At 41.0% G+C, this 22,311-nt stretch overlaps 1 protein-coding gene across 7 annotated transcripts in view; it reads left to right on the forward strand.

The window, feature by feature from the left end:
* SHISAL1 (shisa like 1) overlaps nt 1-22,311 on the forward strand; it is a 229,477-nt gene that overhangs the window by 66,780 nt on the left and 140,386 nt on the right. For 4 of the 7 annotated variants that reach the window (XM_051772504.1, XM_051772505.1, XM_051772506.1 and 1 more), the window contains one exon: nt 10,687-10,798. The gene's annotated coding sequence lies outside the window, so the exon portion shown is untranslated. Of the gene's footprint in view, nt 1-4,152; nt 4,462-10,686; nt 10,799-22,311 lie in introns of those variants that run through there. The other 3 variants (XM_051772503.1, XM_051772500.1, XM_051772501.1) reach the window with 2 other exon arrangements.

Here is a 22,311-nt window from a genome sequence, read left to right on the forward strand (position 1 = left end):
TGGAAAAGGGACAAAAGGAAAGAAAACAGCACCAGCTCAGCTTCCCCTGGGCCCTCTGGTGATGCTGCTGACCTGCAACACTTGTGTTGCTGAAGAGGGAGCAGCTTGTATATATATATATATATATATGTATATGTATATGCTGCAGGTAATCTGCTTGCTTAAGGGGATGCTTGTAAATATAGGACCCAATTTAACTTCATCACTTCCAGCTTTATGTTCCTAGGAAACCTCTTTGTGATTAAATAGCTAGAAATGACAGCTGGGACTGTATTTAATTAAAAAGTGACTCTTAAAAGAAATGCTGGTTGTTTACATACAGAAAGTGAGACTTTCACAGGTTTGACTTCTAATGAAAACGTCACTAACACTGTATGGAGGCAAACTAGTGGTGGGTTTTTTCCCTTCCTCTTGCTTGCCATGGGAGAAAATGCTGAAGTGAGATCAAACCAATCTTTCAAACACGAATTTTCATTTGGTGTGTGCTTCTGTTCAGTGCAAAAATGGTTCCAGGGCAGTAAGAGTACTAAGTGTGCACACAGACCCTGCCACCCCTGTGAGCACACAAAGACAAAAAAACAAACCTGGAAGTCTCACCTTCATCCCCTATTGCTTTGGACTGGAAAGGCCAGGTCTCTTTGTGTTATCATAATAAAAACAAATAGCAAAAACTTTAAACAGAGTCCTGCAAGGTCTCTTGGACAAGGCAAGAGGGCTGGTGAGGGTTGGATTTTATAAGTCTTCCTAGAAAAGAACAATAACCAAGAAAGCAACTTGCCCAAACTCCAGCTGGGACCCTGTAAAGAGTTAGAAAGTGAACCTTGATTGCTGAAGTCCCAGCACAGAACCTCTACCAGACCATTATTGGCAGCTGTCATTTAAGGTACATTTTGTGCAGGTTTGTACAGTTTGCTTCCAGGGGAAATAAAGCTCTGTGTTGTTCTCAACAGATATTCTTAAGTTATTACAAAATGGCTGGATTTGTTTGGACATGGGAAGGTGGATTCAGTGGTTCCTTCACAGAGGTTCAGCCTGAGCCTGGTTTTCAAACTTGATTTGAGTAGGAAGGGAAGTAATTTCCTGGCTGGTTCACCCAGTTCTGGACACGAGTGGAACATTAAAGTTCCACTGAATAAGAGTAGTGTACAACTACATTTTGAGTAATAACAAAAAGCTATTTATTTAAACCTGCAAAGACACTTCATTCTAAACCTTATTAGTGAAAAGAGAATTTAGCAGATGCCTGTCTGCAAGTGTCTTCCATAAAAATTAGATTTACCCCCTTTTGTTCTACTTGACCATCTTGAATTATGTGGACTGAGCCAGAAAAATAGTTGAGCATCCAACTTACCTGTGCACAGTCAGTGGAAACTTATCTAAAACAGTTTGCATATCTCTCCAGAAAGTATTAAAACATTTGGTTATTGGTAAAAAATGAATTAACCTTGATGTAGTTAAGCTGTTTTTAACAAGCCTAACAAAACAGGTGCCCTTCTACTATTCCCCTTCTTTATTTCTGCCTTGTCATCAAGAAACATCTTAAACATCTTAGTTCCTTTTAGGTGTTTAATTAGTGACTAAATCCAGCCATGTTCTTCTCATTGGAACAGAGGAGGGATTCTAGAATACCTCCTAGTTGTTTGTGTCTATAGATGGTGAGAGGCTGCAGCTATTATAAATGTTGGCAATATTTTCAGAAGAAGCATCCCTTATGAACTAGGACAGGCTTGCACTTGAAAATATTGCTTGGAGATACATAACCACTGACAGGAGTTCTGGGTTTTGCACTTAGAACTGAATATATCTTTTAAACTCCCTTCCCAAGGTAAGTATTTCTCAGCAGCCTTTTCTTTTTGTTCACGTTACTTACTTCGAGTGCCTCGGCCACGTGTGAGCTGCAGAGTGGGCAGGTTGGAAAGAAGTTACACATATTTTCATCAGCCTTATCATAATTTTCAGTCTTGCCTGTTTAACAATTCTGGCAGTGCTGGGATAAAATGAGGCTGTTGGTTCTCTGAGCTGGGAGGAACCACTGAAACCGGTGGGGCCACCCACTGGGAGATGCTGGAGGACCCTCCACTTTCAGCTGGGAGCAGTTTCATTCATGTCTTGTGTTCATTTATGTTGTCCCTTTGCCTAGGCTTAGGGGATGACAGCTTTTCCTCTTTCATGTCTAGCACAAGGCAATTTCCTCCTGCTTTTCTCCCACCTTTTCTCCCTCATATCCACGTTCATATTGCAGCCTGATGTATTGTCCTTAAGCATTGCCAAAAGGCTTTTGCATAATCCCTTAACAGGATTGTAAAGCAATACTTTGAATCGCTGTAGTGGCAGTTTAATGGCTTGAAAATGACAGGGGGAAGGATTTCTGAGCGTGGTAGCTTGTGGAAAATGAAAGGCTGTATGAGTGACATGACTCTGGGAATTCCAGCCCGAGCTTAGCGTTCCGAGGAAAGAAAAAAAGAGCTGGAAGAACAGAGTGTTTGCCATAGGCAGGGTAAAATCCTTAAGCTGTAAAGCAATATACAGTTAGGTGCCTTTAAGCTTAGAAACACTGACACAGTATTTGCATCTAGCAGGTATTGACAGGAATGTTTTTTCCTCTAAAGGGAACAGTTCTGGGAGATCCCTTCCTTGCTGTGTCTGCAGCCTCCCGTTCAGGAAGCCAGAGTGGTGTTCTCTGCTTTCAGGGTGAAATGGCAGGAGGAAAAGTGACTTTTGGTCTAGATTCATCCTAGTTTCATGTGTGGGATCAGCTGTTATGGTTTCCCATGGACTGCAGAGCAGCAGCTTCCCACAGAGGACCTGCAGGACCCATTGCAGTGCAGTTACTGGGAGCATCAACTACAGCAGCACTTTCTCTAATGTAGCTCTTTCCACAGCAAACTATGGAATCAGCCAACCAAAAAACTACCCTCCTCTAGCACCCCCTTTTTCTCAATTTCTTATTCCTTCTCTTTGCTTTCTGCTCTTCATCCAGCAGTAGTTTAAAGCCTTCTTCCAGCAAACCTGTTGAAGATGCTCTTGTCCCACCCAAATTATTAGGTAGATCTAATCTTTTCCCAGCCAGCATTGTTATCTGAAGTGCATCTCTTGATCTTAGAAGCCAAAATCCTGCTGGTGCTCAAGGAGAACAGCACCTGGCCCTTGTGCCCTCCCCTCTTGCCATCAGAGCTATAGAGTGATGTGAAAAAACATGTTCTGGCCTTCCAAGATATCAGGCAATGAAGAATGTGCTTTGTCCCTTAAGGTAGTGCAGTGTCTAACCTCCCTCACTGTAACTAACATTAAAGAAAAACTACACAGTTACTCTCTGAACATATCTAACTTCAGCTTCTGCTGGATGTCAGGAAAATTTTATCTGCCAAGTTAAAGCAATACAGGAGAGATTCTGTACTTAAAAGGTCTGATCAGACCTTTTGATGTGATGGAACATTGGGTCTAGTTGTCTTCAAAATACCAGAGTGAACTGGGAGTTACATTGTGAAGGTGGGATGTAAATCTGTCGTGCTCCAGAACCACCTGTTTAGGCTTTGAAAAGCAGGCATCTATTTAACTGCCTCTTACGTATTTATCTTCATTATGTGCAGGATGATCTTTCTCAAGAGTTTATGCTTAAAATGCTCCTTTTTTTTTTGGTAGGCTCAGAAGTCCTTCTGTTTTCAGAGCTCCCGATTGGATGGATCACGAAAACTTCCAGGAGCTGATGAGCCGTGACCCATTTCTTGGCTTAAAAAATAAACACATCCTGCGCTCACAAACACTGCTGCTTAAAATTGCGGGGAGTTTTAGAGGCAGCCCTGGGCTTGTCGAGCGTCAGCACTGTGATGCACAGCTCTCCCTCAGAGCCATCACCCTCCATCGCTGTGCTCCGGGGCAAATATACACCTCAAAGCTGCCTTTTCTCCCTGTCTCAGCGCTGCAAACCTTTGCAGAGAGAAGGAGAAAGAAAGGCTGCAAGTCCCCCCCACACAGCCACCCCCTCAGATTCACAACTGGGCTCCGAGCCGTGCCAAGGAACGCTGACAGGCTGCAATTGTCGATCTGAAAACCTCCTGTAATCCCCGTGTGCGAAGGGGTCGTGTGCTAAATATAAACCTTTTCAGGCAGCCCAAGGAGGGGAGCAGTCAGAGCGCTCAGAGTTAGGGGAATTAAGGCAGTGCGAAGTGATGCTCTGATGGCCGATTACCGAGGGCTTCCTGTCACTCCATCCTGCGTTTGAGGCTTAATTTGGGTTTTTGAGCTGGAGTGGTGCTTTGGGTGACTTTAGGGGACAAAGACTTTATTTTGGGCTGTGTTACGGATCTGGCATCCAAGGGAACTGCTCTGGGTGAGGTGATGCTCGTTCAGATCTGCATGTACGTGGAGCTTGGAATAAGGTGATCATTAGGCAGCTGCTTTGAAACCTGTTATTATTTGCTTTTTCAGACTCAGCAGTGCTGTCAACTGACTTGCTAACAGGTAATGTTATTTATAGACCTTCTTGGAGGTAAAAATTGCTTAGCACTAATTTTGGTCTCCGTTAAGGTGCTAATATTGCTCATTCTTAAATACCCAGCAACACGTTTTCTCTTTCAGCTCATCAGCAGTCGTTTAATGTGCAATAATCTAGCTAATGCTTGTTGCCAAAAAGAAGCCTTTTGACAGAATGTTGAAACTTGCATTAAAAATAATAGGCTGAGCTGTTATTCCTGTGGATTTTCTCGAAAGCTTTAATACATGCCAAAAAATAAAACTTTTAAGCCATGCACGGAAAAGTTGCTGGTATTAAATTAAAGATTTAAATGTTTTAATCTGACTAGCAAAGTAATCTAGATTTCTCTGTCAGAATGCCATCTGCACGGTCTTAAATGCTGTCTTTTCAGGGAAAAATCTTTGTCAAGTGCCACTTCCCTAGGATTTCTGCTGTAATGTATTTCTAGTCCACATAATTATACTGTGTATGTTTGAGATGTGCTTTTCAGCAAACAACTGAAATTGATACGGGAAGTGACAAATTTCTGAGCTGACACAAAAAATAAGATGCTGAAATGTTAGAGTTTATAAAAGAAGAATATTCAGAATATTAAATGTGAGCTTATAAAGAGCTTTAATTCCTAGAAGAGCAGCACTGGGCTCCCCCTCAGCATTCTGGAAAGGACAGTGGTCAGGCTGTGGGCAAGGGGAGATGGGCACCTCTGCCATGTCTCCATGTCACCTCATTCCAGTCAGATCAGCACTTTCCCAGTTTTTAAGGGATGGTCTTTGCAGGTGATGCTCATACAGCTCATTCTGCATGAACTGTGAGCTGACACAATTATTCTATTGAAACTCTTTTTGTCTTGGTTGATGGGAGTGATTCACTTAATGCTGTGGGAGCTTGTTCATGCTATGGTGTAGGGACATATCCAGCTATTAATTCCTGTCTAAATGGATTCTTTCCCCAATCTGCACAAAGGATGCTTAAGGCAAAAGCATCCTTTTTGATCCTAATTTTCTTGTGAAAGAGCAGATCATTTTATTGAAGTACTTGGGGCATCCAGCATTATTTCTGTACCCAGGGTGCAAATGTGATGTGCTTTTTCTCCTCTGAACTTCTCCCTAAATCCATGATGGCCAAAGCAATTGCAAGTAGGTTCTTCTAACTCAGGATTGAACTGCCTGGCTGTGAAGATGAAAAAGAGAGAAATCATTATTCTGACAGCTACATTAGTAGACAGTTCACAGCACGGATTTATTATGCTTTCTCTACTTAACAGAGTATAAAGGTAAAGCATGGCCAGTGCAAAAGCCTTTGGGCTTTGAGTTCCAGACAATTAAAAATGTGAGGTGCATTAGTCACGTGGCCCCTGGGAGGCTGTAAAGGATCAGCTAAATACGAGCTCTGCATCCCATTTTGCCTCCTGTGAACCTGTTTATTCCCCCTGTTAATATACTATGGTGGTGCATGAGACAAAGTTGAGGTGTGTTAGTGGTGGGAGGGAGAGAGCAGGAGTAAAGGACTGCAGGAGTGGAGCTGAAGGGGTAAAAATCTCCAGCTTGTGCTAAACATCAGAGGTCTGCAAGTATCATGGTGTTGAACCCACTCAGTAAAGTCAAACTCAGCAGCTTCTCAGTTGAAGTTGCAGTTCAACATAGCAAAATACTTCTGATGGTTTAGAAGATACTTTCCACTTCTGTGTGGGTGTTAGTCTATATTTTTGCATGCTGGTTAAATAATCTGCTAATTCATCCTGAAAGAAAATTTGTTTTGCAAAACTCCACCCGTGTAGAAAATACTATTCCTGAATCAGGATCCTGTTGGGATTGAATCCTTTATTGTGCTTGATGATGGTCAGTTTTCTTATCAATGGGTGATAACCCCAGACCCACCTTCTGCAGGTGGTGCAGTCAAACACCCAAATATTGAAGCCAAAAATCGTGTAGGTTGCAGGCAATGGGGCTGAAGTGTTGAGCTAAGAGTGCCTGTGTAAAATAGAGGTGGGGAATAGCAGAGTATCCAGTGTTTTCCAGCCAGCTCTAGGCCTGGAAGATGGATGTGTCTGTCACTGCAGGCCTGGCAAATGAGAAGGTTGTCAGGACTCCACTTAATCAGGGGTCACAATGGGACAGGGGCTTTAGGGGGAGAGGACAAATTTTCCTCACTGTAGGAAGGACTGGACTCTTAGAAAACCTTAGAGCCAGTGACATCAAAGAGATTTCACCAAGGGCAGGCTCTTGCCCGTGTCCTCTGTGCCAGGGCCCTTTGAGAAGCTCAGCTGTGTGTGTGACTGTAGCATGGATAAGTGATTCCACTGCCACTTACCTCCATTAATTTTGCCTGTAACTACCTGCTACTGTGCTGAGATGGGATGTAAAGGTTATTGCTATGCATTGTTCGTAGCTTCAGAAGCCTGAGTTAAGAAGCATGACACTATTATATCAGCAGCTGCCCCAATAACATACTAATAACCACTGCAGTTACTGCAGGAAGGGATTTCTTTGCTGCACTGTAATGAAATGTAAAGCTGTAGGGAAGTGTTTTAACATGAGTTGGTTTGACATTTTCATGGTTGTACAATGGGTGTGTTTGAGTGAGGATATAATTGTTCCAAATTTTTTTCTGCCGTCATGTTGGATGTTGCTACTATTTTTAAATCAAAATAAAAGTTTGAACAAGTTGATAATGCTGCTGCCTTTACATATTTCTGGTTGGATGGGTTACCTTCAGTGATCTTGGAGATCATGAACTGTTCTAAACTGCTGTTGTTTTACTAGCTTTTATTAAGGTACTTTTCAGTCCAGTGTTTGATTTGTTGCTTTGTCTGGATTATAATCTGAGATCCCATAAACTGTCCTGTGAGCAAGGACACAGCAAAGATCAGTGTGGGCTTGTTCTAGACAATGTTGGACCAGATGCTTAGGGAAAAACTGTACAAAATCCAGCACTTGTGGAATGCTAATAAAATTTTCATATGCCTGTTTATCTGAAGTCTACCAGGACTGAAAGAGTTGTAGACTTATAAAAAATCTAGCTAATACTTGCTAGATAAAATCATATGTAACATCTCAGCTAGTTAAACCTCGGGGTCACCTTATCCTCACAGAGAAAAATTGTCTTGCAGAGGTTTTAAAAACTCAATATCCAGAAGGAAGAACCCCTCTAAGACACAGTGAGTTTAAACAAGAGGTTTGTTGTGATCTTACAGATACCACAGGACCTTGCAGACAGGGAACTAAGGCATCTGAAGAAGAGAAAATAACATATTGAGTATATTTTTACCCCTTGCATTCTCTGGGTGTCGAGGGGCTGTAACAGGATTTAAGCAGAGGTGGAACTGGGTAGTGGAAGGCAGCTCGTTGTTGTTTAATGTGTACTTCATGTAGGAAGTACATATTATGTACTGTATTACTCATTCAGATCCCATTATCCCTCAGAACAAAAGGCCTTTTCCAGTTCATGGATGGAAAAGGGAAAGGGAATCTGCCTGATTATCTTCCAAAGTGTCCTTAACCTAAACACAGCAATCTCAGCCAGATTTAAGTAGAATAGGTGGCAATTAGAGTTGTTAAATCAGATTGGCCTTGGGAAGGTGGCAGGAAACACAGGGCATATTGTCTTCTATCTTTGTCCCTTCTCCTCCCTGAGTGCCTAAATTTAGACTCTGAAATCCATACTTGGGAACAGAAATAAATATAAATGGTTGTTTTCCACAGTGTTTGCATGTGAAGCTCTTATTGATTTTGATGGTATTGTGTTACTGTGCCACTAAATAGAGGGCACCTTTTAGGTACTTGAGGACAGCATTTGAACTGTGCATATAATTGGTCTAAATTTTAGTGGCTGAGGAAAAATGGTGTGTGAAATGAACAGTGGCTTTAGCAGGAGTACTTAGAAAACATTGGATTCTTGACTACTTAAAAAAAAAAGTGTTTTGAAGATTGGTGATATATGGGAAAGACTTGAAGGATCAATGCTCTGGTGAGGAGCAGAGCATTGCTTCAGGTTTGTGCCCTTGCAGGCTCGGTGGAAAGCACCATCCTTCAGGAGCAAAGGGATTGCAGAGCCCATTTTCAGTGCTCAGCCCCTTTCCATTGTGAGTTCCAGAGTCACTGGGAATGAAAAGCAGCCTGACTGCCCAGACTCACTGGAAAAGGAGGCTCAGGGGGATACAGGGAGCTGGAAATGTTTGCAGCTCTCAGGTACCAGCAGTGTGAGACAATGGGCAGCAGGGGAACCAAGTGTCCTGTGGAAGGGAGGGAAGCAGGTAGGAGATGCATTTATGGGAAGTGACTGAATGGCAGTGTAGCACAGGCATGGGAAATGGTGAACAGAACAAATATATGACAGATTAAATATAGCAAGGAGACGAGATTAATGTACTGGAAACCAGCTGCAGATGATGTGATCTGCTCTGGACACTTTGTTCTCTGCTCTGGCATCATGCCCCTGGTATCCAGGCACTTAACTGGCAGATGACTCACCGTGTCTTTGTGCTGCAGCTTCTTTCTCCATCAGATAAAGGTAATTCTTTCCACTTCTGGAGCGATGCTGAAAAGGATTGATCTGTAAAGTGCTCTGAAGATACACTAACACTCACAGAGCCTCTAAAGCCTAGGTTTTAATTGTGGAGCTGCAGATCGTTTCAATACATTTTGTCAGCAACAGAAATGCCTCCCTGCAGTAATTCTTGTCCATGGTACACTGATACTGATTAACTTCTTAAGTGTAGCATAATACCATTGACTCCACAATGGGGCTCAAAAAAAAGAGTTGCTGGGTGGGAATTAACTTGCTGTGTTTCCAGGGTAGCTTTCTGAATGCTTCAAGGATAACTTATGTCCTCAGCTCATCTCTGATGTTGGCCATCAAACTTAGCTCTGCTGTGAGCAGCAAACAATGAAGTGAAATGATTCCAAGTGAAATAGGAGTTTGTGCCAGAGATACAGAGATCCTCTCAACAGGTTCTATGGTGGAGAAATGGGAATAAAACTTTACCATTCCATCCCGTGTTGCAGAGCTCACACACCAGCTTTCAGGTGTTATGCACATATGATTTCATGGGCTTTGTGACTTTTCATGGGCTTTGTGACTTTTCATGGGCTTTGTGACTTTTCATGGGCTTTGTGACTTTTCATGGGCTTTGTGACTTTTCATGGGCTTTGTGACTTTTCATGGGCTTTGTGACTTTTCATGGGCTTTGTGACTTTTCATGGGCTTTGTGACTTTTCATGGGCTTTGTGACTCAGTGGTCATTGCAATTCAGTCAAACCCGTTCTTTCCATGCCCGTTTACAAATCCTACCCCCTGTCTTTAAGCTCTGTTTTCCTTTGAAGTAGCCACCACAAAGCACTTTTATTAGCTGTGAGCAGAACAGGGACTGTTCTCCTGATGGTCCTGTAACCATGATAACAAAAACTGATTTCTGTGTTCAGCAAGGAAGGGAAGCAACTTCCTGTAAACAACTGAGGACTTTCAGACAACCTGAGCTCACTTCAATTCCAAATTACTTTGTAATCTGGAATTGGATAATATCTGACCCCACGTAGTCGTTCAGCATAAGACCAAAGCCTCATTCCTGTGCACTGGTCCTGATTTATCCTGACAAAGCACTGAAGATTGACTTGAAATGAAAGTTGGTTTACAGCATGTTTTAGATCCTTTCTGTTGTGTTATAATACTGTAAATGGGCCTTCATAAAACATGGTCAAAGCAAGTAGCTTTTCAGAATCCAAATGATGTTACCTCTTGCTGGAAAGAGAGGTGCACAGATAGTTTTTGTCACAAAAGATTTGTCCATAGCTCTTGGCCCACAGTTGTATCAGATCTCACTGTGATTAGTCTCAGATTTATTGGCATTTTGATGCTCTCATTGGGGCAGAAAATGGGGTGTTCCAGTGATAAATCCACTAAATCCAGAGCAATTCTGACAACAGTGATTTTTATTCACCTCACCCATTCTGGTGTTTAACCTGGAGAAGGTGACCACAGTAAAAGCTTATTCTGATGAAGCAAAGGATTTTCTTTAACCAAGTTGGAGACAAGTTAAAAAAAAAATCAAGTGAATGACTAACACTTTCTTGAAAGTATCTTTTCCAGCTCTCTGTAGCTGGCCTTGTGTACCTGGTTTCTATTCAGAACAAATGCCACAACAGGGTGGCTGAATAGGACTGCAGGGAGAAACTCTTCCTTTTTAAAGAAGCCATTTCTTTGTGTTTAACTTTTAGAGGCTGTTTGAAAGCACAAAGGCTGCAAACAAAGCTGTATGAAGCTTATGACCCTTCTGCCATAAAGACCCTTCCTAGTTTTGCTTCCCTTCCTGCCTGAAGGTCTCTCATTGTATGTTTTACCAGTTTCTCCTTCCCCAAATAACCTGATGCACAATTAATTCAATTTCAATAGAAAAAGATGAACTCTAAGATTATTTCTTGATGTTTTCCAATGTTGCAGTCATTTATACAGAAAATAATGATGGTGCTGATAGTGTTACTTCTAATACATTGCTTCCTTTTTTGGGCCTTAAGTGCTGGAATGGCAGCCTCAGCTACAAGAAATTATGAAGTACCTCAAAGACAAGGTTTGTCTCTTCCAAATTCTCTGATCTCCCCTGTGTTTTTGTTCAGTTACTGGATCTAAACATCAGGAACAGCCTAAAGTCTCCTCACTTGTTAGAGAGCAGTATTAGAACTATATTTAATTTTACTGGCCCTCTAAAGTGAGAGAGGGATAAGGAATTTCTTTTTTTGGTGTCTACAGAGAAGCTGTGAAAAAAAAAACCAAACTCACAACAAACAACAAATAAACAAAAAAAACCCCACAAACCAACCCCCTCCCCTCAAAAAACCAACCAAACAAAATAAAACATGGACACATCTTGGCTTTAGGATGTGACATTCCTAAAATACTTAGAGCAAGTCCAGGTGACCACACACTAGGGTAGATTATTAGGCAGCTGCTGCTAAAACATCTCGATTTTACTGCTAATGTAAAAAGGCTTTATTGAAAGGAGAACTGTCTATCTTTCTAGGTGTAGTGTTAAGTCTTCTAAGGTTCCTTAAAAATCTTACTGGATACTTAATTTTTTTCCCCTTCCCCAACAGATTTTTAGAAGATGGTCTGAACAGTAATTCTGAAGTGATTTGTATTTCAGATTGCTTCTCCTCATTTTAGTATAGTGTTCTCTTCTCCTGAGATTCCTTGTTAATTAGGTTGGATCACAAACCCACCACAATTCCAGCATGCAGATTCCTTTTACAGCAGCAGGAATTGTTTATTTGAGCATTCAGACTGAGGCAGATAAAGTTCCTTCAGCTTACTTCAGTTGGCAGTGCTTCAGACCTGGCCTGCAGAGGTGGGATGAGGTACCAAAAGCTTTCTCCTTTTAACCTTGTAATTTCTAGTATTCTCAGTATCCACAGGAACTTTACAGTTTGGGGGATGTTTCAAGCCAGGAGAATCTGTTCTTCTGTGCCTGTTGAATCTGAAGGCAGCTCTGTTCAGAACTCTGGGTCAGCTCTGAGCAGACATTCACACACCATTTTCTCTGTTCTAAATAGGACATTTCTAAAGTACAATCACTCCTGTTTCGTGGTAAGCCCTTTGTGAAGCTGGGACTTCCCTTCCATGTCTTCTCTTCCACAGAGATGTTTTCCAGCTGCAGGGATCTCCATTTCCTCCCAAAGAGTGTAACCTTTGGATCACTGCAGTCATTTACTATCTGAAACTTGGCCTTGGCATATTTTGCCATTTACTATGTTTACTCCAGATAAATAGGACTTGCACTTTCACTTTTATTCTGCCAGGGATGGGGAGGGAAAAACCACTGAGAGCCCTGATGTCATCTTTGGATGCTGCTCTCGTAGATGACCTTTTTCATATGCTCATAATTTTATTCCTTTTGCTTTCTGTGTGTATGTGCACATCATATTCCTCATTCCTATAGTTCAATACTAGCTCAAAAACATTAAGTCAGATCTCAAATGTCACATTATCAATTTAGGGAAGAAAGAGCCTTAGCCATTAATACAGAAAGTGAGTCCTTTTATTTTGGATAACAGGCAAGTTGTAATGAGAAGATTGCATCTCAATATACATGATACAAACATGGCACTCAACCTTCTCCTGTTTATCTTTCATCTGTGTTTATTAGAATTCTCTTCCATCAAACAAATGAGGTTTTTATGGATATTAACAGGAGATGTGGATCTGTCACAAGCCATGTACAGTCACTTGATTTGTGCATTGAATAAGATACTTATATGATTTTATTACCTAAACATAATGTGTCCTTTCTGTACAGATTCAGTAACAGATAATTTTGGTCCTGGTGTTGTATTTATCATGTATAAATTACTTCAATAGTACAGACTGGCTCACTTAAGCAGGACCATTCCTCAGGCATTAAATAACTGTTAAGTGTGGTGCTCCTGGGTGTTCCCTGTGAATCACACTTTTTCATGCTGCAGAACATGGGGTCAAAGCTGTTCAAATACTGACAGGGTCTGGAATAATGGTCTTATTTGCTAAAAGGTGACTTTTTCAATCTAATTTTGTTTCAATGAATCACTGTTCGTCTCCCTTCCTTTGCTTCTTGCCTATTATACAGTAATCACCTTTGTAATGAAAGCCATTTTAGCCCATATGTTAAATCAAAGCAGTTGAATTATTTAATTTCAATGCCATTTAATTCCAGAGTTCAAGACAGTGAATTGATGCCATTAAAAAAAAAATCCCATCTCCTTGCCCACTAAGGCAAAGTTTTTACCAGTTTGTTAACTATTATACACCACCCTACCTAATTTCTTTCAAGCTCTTAGTGTAGACAGCTCCACTGAAACACAGCAAACTCAAATTTTAATGGAGTACATATTTTTCCAAAAAGCAAAAGTGAAACACCTGTCTGGGAACACTTTTGGACATAATTCTTGGCATATTTGCCCCTACTTGAAAACCCCTCTGCCTTCCTTTTTGTGCTGTCTCATCCCTTGACAAAGTCACTGGATTTGTAGTAACTGAGGTTAAAGGAATGGACTAGGTTGCATTTGAGAGGGGGAATATTTAGGATTGTAAACCACTGCTAATAAAAATGCTTTGATGGTAAATAGGAGTTAAATAAACAGGAGTTAAACATCTTCAGCTGTGTTGTGTGTGAGGCTTGCATGTCAAACAGCAGCATTTGTGTCCCTGTGTGTTCTGTATCATCAATTGTCTGCCTGAAAGGTGATTTAAAGGATTCAGAACCTACAAATTTGCCAGTTTGTTATGCTGAAGGAAATATCTCATTTTCTGTTACCATGTCATTTCTTCAGTGTGTAAGTGCTGTATGTAACTATTCTAAATACCTCCTCTGACTTGAAGAAAAAATAGAATGGAAGTGTTGGAGTGATGGCCAGTATCTTGGTTGGGGAGGTGAAGCTCTGCTGCACTAATAAATGAAGAAAATCCACCTCCTCCAACTTTGCCTTGGCTCTTTGACACAGTGCAGCGTGCCTTGGAGTTATACACACGAGGAAAAATGTCCTGTGCATAAGGAGGGAACTTACAGGAATTTCACTGGAATCACTGTCTACCTGGGCCTGAGATTTCATTCGAAGCTCACAGAGGCCCAAAAGTGTCACTGCAAATTTAGAGAATTAATAATGTTGTTTCACCTGACTGGGAGGTCCAGTGCTGTGGTGAAAAAGCACGAAAAGCTCAGGAGTTAATTCATGAAGCTCTTGAATAATTCATTGTAGATAAGCCCTTTAAACCCCTGTTTAAGTTGTTAATAAGGATGAGCAGCTCATTCCCAAGAACTCTGTTACTTGTGTCCAATATAAAGTACAAGTAGGAAAAGCTCACTACAGCCATGTTTCATCTGTAATATTATTTCACCTACTGAAAAATGATTTTTTTCTTATCTTTTAGTCTCTTTTCACTCATTTTAGAAAGCACTAGGTGTTTAAGAATAACTGCTGCTTTTACCATCCCACCTGGCTGTGTAACTGAAAGAAGGCATTTGACTGAAGGATATTCACAATATTTTATTGGAAAAGACAGTAGTAGATGAAATGTTTTTGTCATGATATTGCTATTTTCCTCAAATAAGCTCTTCTAAAATAGTATGAGCATAAACATCCTGCTCTGGGGATTACAGGACTTTTTTCCCTGCAGAGATCAGAAATAAGCACCTGGTATGTTTATGAGGTAAAATTGTTGTTCAGGTAGAGACTTCCCCTAGTAAAGGAGTGAGGAACACAATATGGCCCTCAAGCATGGAGAGCTCCAGGGCTTCAAGGAAATTAGCAGTCCCTTCTCCCTGGCACTGCTGGCAACCCTGAGTGGGGAATAAATGGAAAATTATGTTCGCTCCAGGAGTTCCTCACAGAGGGAAGTGGTCCTTCAGCATCCTCAGCAGAGAACATGGGGCACGTGAAGCTTTAGTGAGGTACAACTGGGAAGAAGGTTTTAGCAAACTGAAAAGTGATTTTTTTTTTAATTTTATTTTTAAAATTCGTTCTTAAATGTGTTTATAAGCTTTCAACTATAGTTACCAAGATACCAGTGTGAGATGACCAGGGTGACAGTCCCAGAAACGCTGGAGCAACACAAGTGCTCATCCATCTCTCTGCTTCATAGCCTTGAGCTGACATGCTCTGCTCCTGCTTGAAGGACTTTTATTATCAATTTCCCAGGATGGAATGCCCTAATAACCAAACACTCTTATCATTAGCATTAAATCTTTTGCTGATCTTGTGACCTGGTACTCGTAGAATAATTCAGGGTGAAAGAAAGGTCTTCAGTCCGAGCTCTTGCTCAAAACATTGTAAGATGATCTCAAAACATTGAGATCAGAACTCTCTGGGGTTTTATCCAGTCAGATCTTGAAAAGTCTCCAAGAGGAGACTACACAGCCCAAATTATATCTGCATAACCACATTTAGTTGGGCAGGGACTGAAATTCAGGTGACTCACCCACAAGTGATCAGAAGGTTATCCTAATGCTCTAAGGGTAATACTTTACAGGTATTTGCCATATAAAGGAAAGTAGCTGGGAGAAGAGGAGAGAGGGGATAACAGGCTCACTTCATTGTTCATGGAAAGGGAATATTCAGTATCTATATTGGAACACATATTCAGAGTTTAATCTGCTATTAAGAGGAAGTGGTCTGTGCATCTCTACCTGTAACTGTATCACTATTCAAAACTCTGGGTAAAAAATGACATGGGGAAGGTGGAAATTTGGGATCTGTACGAATTCTTTGCTTCTGTTCTTCAGTAAGAGAGACAAGAAAAACAGTTTATAGCTGTATCCAGGTCTCCTCTGGGAGGAAATCAAAGGACCTATTTGAGCATGTTTTGAACATCTGCTGAGCAGTTACTGGCAGCTACTTACTCTTAAATCCCAGAGAAATGAAACATTTCTGGGATCTTGTAAGATCTGAAAGTCTTACTCTTCCAGTGAAATTATTTTAGCAGAATTAATGTTGACCATTTTTCTGTAAAAAGACTTAGAATTCATAGAAAAGACCACTGAATTAATTAAATAATCAGTCTTCACTACTTGTCTCTGTTCATAGACACTTTAACTGTTCCAACACATCGTATAAAATGCAATATTTATTTAATTCAACACAATTATGTGTGGATAAAATTTAAATATGGCTGTTGTCATTTTAATTTAAATTCATTGCTAGGCAATTCAGCTTAATGGTAGCTGATTTAAAAAAAAAGGAAATATGTTCTCTATATTCATAAATCAACCCAATGTTCAGTTTGTTCAAAACACTGAATTAGACACTAAGCTGGGGCACTGGAGAAGAAAAAAATTACATTGCTTTCACTAATAGCTTTTTTGAGTATGCAAATTATTAGTCAATTGTAAATGGCTTTGAGCAGACTGGTTTAGGAATTAAAAAAATAGAACCAGAATCATTTAGGTAGTGAACAAGCCTATTTCTGCTCCAGCCTCTTAGGTTTTTATACAAAACAAATTATTTTGACACCTAGTGAATAAAATGTTAGGTTTTCTAGCCTGCAGGCTTCCGAGCCTTAGGGTGGTAGAAATACCTGGAAACAATCCAGTAGTGGAATGCTCATTGAAATAGGCAGAATTCCTGCAATATATGCAGTATATAAAGAGCTGATAACCCTGTTCCTTCCAAGCTGGTAAATCCCACATTCTGCATTTTACTCCCTGTGCACCCCGTGCAGTGCATGGAGACAGGGACTAGAATTATTCTAACTGTGGCTTCCAGGGGCTTTTTTGCTTTTTAAGGGCTGCAAAATGTGCCTGAGGGCAAAACTGGAGTTCAGCTGGCTTTGATACAGGTGTATCCCATGGTAATAGCAGCTACTTTGGTTTAACTGACATAAGCTGGCATTATATGAGGGGTTATTGTACGAAGGGGTGGAATATAACAAAGCTAATAACTTGCATGGATTGCAAATGATGGGTGGAAAAATGCATGGATTGCACTTGGGCTGTGTGCTGTTCCCAAGCACTGGGAACAGAGATGCAAAGCTTCCAGTGTTTCTCCATTCCTACCCTGTATTTCATGCTGAAAAGCACCTCAGCTCTAAAGGCCTGTGAGTTCTAAAGATGCTCCTTGTCCCAGTCCTGGCCGGGCTCCTCGTTAAATTCAGAGCAGTCCTTTCCAGAGCTCAGGAAGGGATGGTGTGAGAGCCCAGTTCAGAGGAGCTCTCCTCCTTTGCAGCCCTGACTTTGTGACTGCAGAGTGCCCCCTGTTTACCGAGAACTGGGGCAGACACTTAGCTGTTGGTTTCAAAGAATCATGGAATAGTTTGTGTTGGAGGGGATCTTCAAGGGTCATCTAGTCCACCCCCCTTAAGTTCATACATAAATGTGCACTACTGAGCTTACCTGCCCTTACCTGTGCAGTTTGAATTTAGAGCACTGGGGCAGCTCATTCCTGCAGCCTGCAGAGGAGAAGGGAACTGTGGCCAGAATGCAGCCAATCCCTCTTTTTCCAAACCTCACCTCTTAATTGAGGGGTTTTTTTAACGGATTTTCCCTAGAAGCTGCTGTTAACAGTCAATATTCTTGTTAGCAGTAAATATTTGGGTTCCTTGTAATTAAGCAATCTTTTGTCTTTGTCTGCTAGGACAAGGATAAGCTCTTTTCAACTCAGAATATTCTGTGAAATCAAGACTTCCATGGTGGTTTCAGTTTGGTATTTGTTGTCAGAGCTGGGAAAGCCTCCTCTAACAGACCAGGATGTGAAGAATGGAGAGGTCCTTTAGATCTCTTGGAGTTGAACAGTTTTAGACTGTTCAAGTCTGCAGAAAGTTTCTGTGTGTAAAACAAACATCCTGTGCTATTCTGAACACCCAGGGACTAGATAAGCACAACAGCATCTCCTGATGGTGAGGCAAGATAAGCTTGAATTCTGCAGCACTTTCCTAAAATGCTGGAGAAAACAGCAAATTTGTTTGCTAAATTTATTTACCATGGCTCCTTGAGGGGGTGTGGTCTTGCAGCCTGACCTGACATGTGTGTCCTGGCTCCCTCTTGGCCATCCCTCTAAGCAAATTCCACCCTGTCCAGAGTGGGACACAAAAGCCTTAGGGTTGCTTTAGGTTCAGAGAGAGAGAAACTTAAATTCAGTGTGCAGAACGTGCTCTTTTTACCCCTCCAAAACAAGTTTAGAGTGACCCTGAATCAGCCTCTCTTGCCTCTCAGTGAAGCCCGTAAAAGTAAAAAAGGCCATACTTGAGTAAAAGTATTTCAGTCCTCTACAAGTGCCAGGAGAGAGATAAATGTAAATCTTTCATATGCACTTGGTATTGTGCTGTGCTGAACAATAATGCTGAAAATGGTTTGTCAGTTTGATTAATGCACCTGTTTCTTACACAGCAGACACTGCAGGAGGGTGTATTCCTTTGAAGCAAGGTTCTAGATGCAAGGCAACTTAAGGAAAATCCTCTAGATTGCTGCTCAAAGTAATATATTCAATAAATATTATCAGAGGGTTGATAAGAGGAGAAATCCCTTGATTAAATATTTACCTTTTGAGAAATATTATCTCTGCTGTAGAAAGCACTCTAAAGCAACATGTTATGAAAGGGCTCAGAAAGCATTCCCAAACCCCAGAAATCAGTAACAAACCTCTTGGATTAATCAGTAAATAAATAGATTTTTAAAACTATGATTATATGTAAATATATAATATTTTATATAATATATATATAAAGATATGAAATAGATTAAAAATGATTTTTGAAAAATGGAGAGTATTTTAAAAAAGGTTTCAAAAAATATTTTAAAGATGGATTTGTACCATTCTTTACATATATTTCTAAAGCAAACAGTTGAACTGTTTTGCACTGTGGTGTTTTTAAGATTACATCACATCTCAATCCTTCAGGGCCATTGTTTTTTTTTTTTCCCAGATCTTAACAATGTCTTTATGTTCCTCACTTAGAGCCACTGGCCATGCTGAGTTCAAATGACTTCATGGACTTCAGTGAGATTGTACTGCCAGTAAACAGAATTTTCACACAGCAGGGCTCTATAATGAACAACCCTGTGATTTTTAAAGCCCTTAACTTTTAGCCTTTTGTATGAAGTGTCTGCCCACTTATTGCAAAGTGCTTCCCTGGGTTTATTAGGATGTAAAATCGTGTACAAAATCACTATTTTAAAAGTGCTGTTCCACGGATATGGAATGGGGTTTGGGATGCTCCTTTGAGTGAGTTTTGTGGGAGAATTACCCACATGCAGCTTTGTTTGAATCAACACACATCCTTTGCAGAGTTTAGAGCTCTGCATCTAAAGGAGAAGCTGGAAGTGATTTTAAATGGGGACCAGTTAAAACAGACAAGCTTTAGGTCGAAATCCATGTGCTTAATACCCCAGTGGGCAGGTAGTTCTGTGGGAAACTCAGTACCACCATCCACATGGAGACAAGGACCTGCCTTCCAGGTAACAGAAGCACTTTTAGAGGTGTTCATTTTCTTCCTCTGCGTGTGGGGAAAAACAGGACATCTAAAACCAACACATGCAAAACTCCTGTTAGGATATTTCCCAAAGCAAAAGGATGTTTGTTGCCATTTCAGTGAAAACTGGACAGGTCAATATAAACTAAATGTACAAAGTCCAAATTCAGCCTCTTAAAGGCTGATCAATCTATTCAGAGCAACTTACACAAAGACAAATGCACGATGGCTGTGTTTCATTTCAGAATTTGTTAGTGGTCCAAATCCTGCTGTAAAGGATAGCTGAAAGCCTGCTGAAACTAGTTTGGGATGCATGAGTTTACACAGTTTGATTCCATTTGATCTCCCCATATAAAGCCCTAGTTAAGTCTCTTCTCACTAAGAGTTATTTTCTGAATGAGGTTGTATCCAGCCCCAATTACAAGTGCTGAGAACGCTGCGAAATGACACCTGGAAAGCTTGCTGTCAATATTTGTTGTGTGCCAGGCTGACCTTTTGGCTGATAGATTTTGTATTTGTGGAGTGAGGAGAGATTGATTTTGTTGCTTTATTCTAATCTCAGCACAATGTAGCAGCACCTCACGGGTGTGAAGGGTGTTCAGGAACCGAAATGCCACCGACACAAACAACTTCCCATCTGCTCCCAATTCAATCTGAACGAGTTTGTGATTTTATAGAGGAAGGTTATTTCTGCCACTGGCAGGAGAAAGGTGCTAATCAGTCAATCAGAATGCATTGATTGCTCTAATTATTGCATCCTGAATGGTTTTTTTTTACGAACCTTACTCACCCACAATTTAGTTGTGACATGTTTTGCTTCCTATCCAAGGCAAATCTATAGTTTGCAACAACTTTGACTTCATCAACAGTAACTTTATTGATAGTTAAAACCAGAGCCACCAGTGGGTGCTGACAATGTTTTACCACCCCAGCTTTGCAAATTGGCTGGAAAAAAAGCCAGTAAAATCAGTTTGATCAACTTTCAAAGCTGCTGACAGCTGGTCTAGAGCTGTGTCATCCCTCATGGCACAGAGTGAATATTACATATAAACCAACTCATCTTTCATGTACGGACTTCAAGCTTTATCTACAGCCTTTGATTTCTTTGATGAATAAACTATCATTTTGTTATTGTTCACTGGTACTGCAGCAATAATTCATGTAGGGGAGAGTGAGAAGGAATCCATTTGGATTTGATTCTGGGCCACGGTCTAAAACCTCCATTTGTTCATTATAATTTTGTGTAAGTAGCACTGCTTCATTTCTAAATGTCCAAGTGAGGTAGAAACTTAGGGGACTAAGAGTTAAAAAGAAAACAAACAAAAAGCAACATCAAAAATACATAGGGGAAAAAAAAAAACAAAACAAAACAAAACAACCAACACACAAAAAACACACCCAAAAAACCCACACACCAAAAAAACCCAAACAGCAAACCCCCAAACCCCCAAAACTACTTCATGGTACTGAGGAAATGCAAGGTAGAGTTTTTTCCCATGAGAAGCAGGTGCAAAATCAGTCAGGCTTTACCTGAGTGCAGATGTGAGCCCACAGGAAATCGATTCCAGGTTTAAGGTCCTAAAAATATTGACCCTTCTGAATAAACAAACGGGTACTTGAAAACAAATTAGTAAATGGTCGCTTATTATTTCTGTGAATTGAAACCCAAGGTTAGGGATTAAATAGCTGAATAGCAATCACTTTGCAGATATTGATGTTAAAGAAGCACCCTTTTGTAGGAAAAGAGCACATTTGCATAGCAGTTTAATTATGGATGTGTGTAAAAGGCCAGTGGCCTTTGGGTGAAACCTTCAGCGATGCTGCTGTTGAAACATGAATCTATCATAGCTTAACAAATATAACCCAGATCAATCATGCCCCACCTGAAATAATTATGAAGGATCCTACAAGCAGAATAAAATGAGTAGTGAAACAACTAGTAGAAATAATGACTAAACTATTTTCCATGAGAAAAGTGCCTCTCTGATTGAGTCACCTATCCATGAAGCACAACCATGCTGCTAGAACTCAGCTCAGCCATGAACTGCAGGGAGGTTTGTTCCACAAAAATTGAGTATTTTGCTCTGGAAAGGGTCAGTGAATGTCCCTGGAGATGAGAAGGAACCAGGGCTGGGTGTCCAGGCTGAAGCAAAGCAATCTGCCCACTGATGTGTTCAAAAGCTGCAGCAGACCTGAGGCAAGTGTGAAATAAATGACAGACTTGCAAAGCTTCATTTGTCTGAGGGTTATTAATGAGAGAAGGGGGAAGCTGGTGCTACCACAGGAGTTTGAGCTGCTGAAGATAAACCTGTCAGGTGTTTGCCCACAGAGAGCCAGGGAAGGAAGGGGGGGAGCTCAGAGTGGTGAGACAGAACTGCCTTGGCAGCTGGAGAATGGCTCTGCCACTGCTTCCCTCCACCCTGTGCTGAGTGCCCCCAGCCTGGGAAAAAACAAAAAATCTCTGCTTTGAAAGAAGTGCATCCTGATATTCCCTGAACTGAGCCAGACTTCTGAGTATTAAGCCTGTGAGAAGAACTTCTGCAAAGGCCAGAGTGACTTGTCACGTTGACAGCTTGACAGCTGGCTCCAGTCTTGCTGCTCAGCAGCTCCTGCTGTGCCTGGATTTGTGGGGATTAAGGACAAGGTGGCTCCAAAGAGGGGACAGAGGGCTGGTTGGTTGTGCACTGCCCTGTGAAGTCATCCTGGAAGGGAATGTCCAGCAGCACATGTGCTCCTTCTCAAGGGATGGAGAGCACCAAACACAAGTTTCTTGTGGCTTCAGTGAAAGGCCTTGGATAAAAACTGTGAGCCTGTTACAAATTCTGAAAGTTTGAGAGCTAAAATTTCAAGTGCACTGTAAGTCTGTGCCCTTTGATCCACAACATTCCTGAAAGACCTACCAGGCAGATGAAGGC

Source organism: Manacus candei, unplaced genomic scaffold, assembly GCF_025592945.1.
Source record: "Manacus candei isolate 608988 ecotype Guabito, Panama unplaced genomic scaffold, ASM2559294v1 h1tg000153l, whole genome shotgun sequence".
NCBI lineage: Eukaryota > Metazoa > Chordata > Aves > Passeriformes > Pipridae > Manacus > Manacus candei.